This window comes from Setaria italica, chromosome II (genome assembly GCF_000263155.2).
Source record: "Setaria italica strain Yugu1 chromosome II, Setaria_italica_v2.0, whole genome shotgun sequence".
Taxonomy (NCBI): domain Eukaryota; kingdom Viridiplantae; phylum Streptophyta; class Magnoliopsida; order Poales; family Poaceae; genus Setaria; species Setaria italica.
The window spans coordinates 21,687,662-21,692,131 of record NC_028451.1 but is presented as its reverse complement, the minus strand read 5'-3'; positions in this window follow the sequence as shown (position 1 = coordinate 21,692,131).

Here is a 4,470-nt window from a genome sequence, read left to right as displayed (position 1 = left end):
TTTTGTCGTAAAACAACTACCTAGTTCTGCCTGATCGCAACTTGCAAAAGGAAGTTCACAGAGCTATTCAGCTCCTTGAGTACTATGACACGACTTGCGGCTTATAGTCACAAGCCTGCGGAAAGATATTTTCAAGTCAATCAACTCCTTGGACAAAATTATCCACATGCGGCTTGTAATAACAAGTTTGTGCACACATTCTTCGAGTTATTCAACTCGTTGGATGAAAATTGTCCAGCAATGACTTGTAAAGACAAGACTGCAAAATTGTGAGCTAGTCAGCTCCCTGGACAAATCTATCCCCTCGACATGCTTCAGAAAAGAAGTCGTCAACAATCAGGGAGTTATTCAGACTACCCGAGTTTTTTCCTAGACAAGTGTGTCTAAGTCACAAATTGTAATAACAAGTCTGTATTTATAGGTTTTCAAGAGCATAGCATCCATACAACTTAGAGAAGTTGCAAAGATAGGCTCCAGTCAAAGAAATCCTGAAGAGTCTACTTGTCTATGAAGTACGACTACCTAGATACTCTGAATACTTGCACTCGCAGAAAGACGTTGCATCATAAACGTACTCTACACCATGTATCTAAAGAGGCTCACAAGAGTAGCCTTGTGCGCTAACACTCATGACTACTAAACGAGCAGTTATTAGGGTATTTCGGGAGATGCACTAAACAAACATACACACAAGTCGACAGTAATGAAATTTGCAACAAGACTTCAGATAATTCACATTTTCATTCATATCATGTTTATATTACATTGATCTGATATCTACTTATTTACATACAACTACTCAAGGTCTATTGGACTGGCTACCTCCTTGGTGACATGAGCCATCTGTTGCAGGTATTATTGAAACTGCTCATTAGAGTAGTCTTGTGCAATCCCCTCCGCAACTAGAGCCAGGTCCGCTTGCGGGTAGAAGCACTTCACCATTGCCAATAACTGCTTTGAGACCGACTCTTCCATCTTTTGGATGTAGTCGGTTATCTTCACAGGCACCTCCTTAAGTACTTCCACTAGAGTGCGGGGCTCCACGCCTTCCGCTAGGGCTTGTTGAACAAGGTTGCAGTACTCGGCGGCTTGGCCGTCGTACTTCATGAGCAGCCAGGAAGAGTACTCCAGCTCCTTGGAAAGCTCTCGCTCAAGTGCTTGAGCTCGCATCGCAGTATCTCCATAGCCTTGGAGCATCTCCGACTTTCGGTGGGAGCGTTTGATTACATCCTGCACCACAGAGTAGGTACTCGTGTCAAAGATACGGGTACTAATTTGTAGTTGTGGACGAAGCAGAAGAAGGCTTACCGCTGCATATTTGCCTATGTGACGGTACATCTCCATTATCATGGCTTCCATCTCTACGTCGAGAAGCAGATCGTCGAGTTGCTAAATTTCTTCAAGAACAGCCTTCGAGGGTATCCATGGTTCCTCATGCTCTTCGGCAACAGATGCACCGAGAGGAACCAAAGCACAGTTGGTTGATGGGCCCGCTTTAGAAGACGGGATGGAAGCCATGGCACAGCTAGTAGACGGACCTACCTTAGAAGGCAGGACAGACGCCAATACTTGAAGGGCCCTAGCAGCCTCAACTTCTACTTCTGGCTCGAAGGCTACAAGGGTAGCGACGGCTCCAAAAGTAGTCGCCACCGCAGCTGCGGTGACTTCCTCTAGCTCAGGGGCTACCAAAGTAGCCACGACATTGGACGTAGTCGTTGCAATGGGCTCGGCTAGTGGCAGCTTAGGGGCTGGCACTATAGAATCATTTAGTGATGTAATGACATCAGGCATTAGTGTGGCAATAAGGGATACAACACCTGGAGTTATTTTTGGCGCAGGCTACTCCTTTGGCGATGGACTGGTAGGCACTAGGGCAAGGTTTTGGACCGAGTGGCTACTGCCATCAGTTGCAGACTTCAGGCTTGGGCCTCCTATTTCCACACTAACGGATCTTCTGAAAAAGAAAAGTGTTAGAAGGCATATTACAAGGCAAAATCACATCACAATCAGTACTCAAATGACATTCTAGTACATGGGATGGAATGTGGGTGACGGCTTCTTCGGCATAGCCTTTTGGATTGTGGTCAGATCCTCGCTAGCCTTGGTTGTTGTCTCCACTTCTTGACTTGTTTGCGTGCCGACAGGGTTGGCCCTAGCGATGGGAGGCTCTTCATCATCTTCAATCTCAATGACCTCCTCGATTGCTGGCAGCTCCTACTGCATGATTTCTGTAGTTATTTTTTCTGCCTCTGTCTCCTCCCCGACTACCTGCAATCCACCAATGTCGTATTGAGCAGACATGGCGGTAAGGAAATTATTTACAAGTACCTGATCCTTAGGATCTTGTCCTTCTTCAAATGTGATTACCGGAGGAGGGACATCCTCGGTGGTGAGCGGCTTCTTCGCCACGCGCTTAGCAGTGACAGTGAGCCTCTTCTTCAGCAGTGGCACAAGACTGGCTTCCAAGTCATCTTCAACTCTGTGCTTGGATGTCCTAGGCAAGATCCAGCCTTGTCTGACAGCCGAGCCTTGATGACCAAATGTTCAGCGACTTCTGAGTCAGAGCTACTGAAGGAAGAGAACCCTTCCAACTCCTCCTCCTCCACTACTCTTTGTACATCAGCAGTTGTATGTACACAAGGAACGGTGTCAGAGCCATCCGATCCTGGTGGAGGAGGAGCGAAGCAAAATAAGTGAACTTTAGAAGACAAGTCAGGAAATCAACAAGTACACAAATTAGTACTCTAGGGTTGAGGCCATAGGTACTTACACTACTTAGCGGGTTCGCGGCGCAGAACTCCCGCACAATAGTCAGGATTGCGCTCACGTGCTTGAACAAGTGCCTCAAACACGCCATGATGTCGTCCAAAGAGATGTCATCTGATGTCATCCGGGATGGATCATTGGGGCCGGAGTAGTCGTATCCCCAAGTGCACCGCAGCTTCAGGGGTTGGACTTGCCTCTTCACAAAACTAAATGCCACCCCGACTCCTATTAGCCCTTGCTGCTTGAGTACGGCAACCTTCTCTAGGAGCTCGGGTAGTTGTAGGCTATCTCCATGGGTAGGCTCGTCCAACCACCGGTTGATCCAAACCGGGCGGTGGCCTGTCACCTTGGGTAGTCTGGGCTCGTGGTTGCCAATATAGCACCACCACTCCTTCCAGCCAGAATAGGAGTCAATTAGCTCATAATCCAAATACAAGCCTTTGACTTTTTCCCGCATTTGAATTCCTACCCCACCAACTACTTTTGGTATGCTCCATCTTGGGCTGGGGTTTGACTCTGAAGATCTTCCGGAAGAGTTGGAAGTGCGGTTGGATTCCAAGAAAAGCTTCGCAAAGATGCACGAAAATCGCTATATGCAAAATCGAGCTGGGATTGAGGTGGACTAATTCCAACTTGTAGTACTCCAACAACCCGCGGAAGGAGTCCAATATGGGCAAAGCCAAACCACGGTCAATAAAGTGCGTGAAGATTACCATTTCATGGGTATAGTTCTCCATTGGCTAGGGATTGTTGCAGGCTGCCCTCCAGTTGATGAAGTCTTGGTCTTGGAGAAGATTGACACCTACCAATTCCTGGATGTCCGCCTCCTTCAGCACGGATTTCTTCCAGGTGCATGCGGGAGTTGGCGGAGCCAACTACTCAGTCTTGCCATACTTGGGAGCCGACAGTTGGATCTCCTTCTTCTTTTCTGCCTTCCTCTTCTTACTCTCCACTGCCTTGCTAGACGTTGCGTTCTTCCCATTCGTGCTGCCACGAGGGTCTTCTTGCGCATGCGCTCAGGGGCTAAGCGGTAGGGGGACGGTGGCGCTCAAGCTCAAAGAATGTGTAGCGGCAGTGTTAGGGCTACAGTGTGGAAGATGAAAGAGTAGATGGCTCGAATGAAACGAAAGGAATGATTTCCTCCATTATTTATAACCGCAGCATAGCTAACACAGTGGCGAGATTAATAGGAATATTCCATTTTTAAACGCCCGAAGTTATCGCTTGATAGTTTCCAATTTTTTTTAAAAGAGATAAGGTTACTGTTGGCGAACGGTCATGTTGACTAGTGGTTGAACCTTATACCCAAACTAGTCATGTAACGGCTCCGGGGTTGTGTGCCACGTGCCCATCGGCTAAAAAAAATTTTCTTTGGGTTTTAAGGAAAAAGAGATGTAAAATTACAAAGTGACCCACAGCCTGATTCTTCGATTCAACCTAAGGCTTGGGGGCTACTCCATATGGAGTGTGATTTTCATCGCACTTCAATATACAATTCAAGATTGAAGATTCAAGACCAAGTTAAATGAGGCTTGGGCACATTCTAGCTGCATGGCGGTACTCGAGTATGTTCGAAGACCCAATCTGATGGATTACTCGAAGAGCACCAAAAACTAGTCGGAGAAGCCTGCAAAGGTACTTGGGACTGCTACATTTGACTAAAAAGTACTCGGGGGCTTGTCGTACATACATCTATGGACCCAC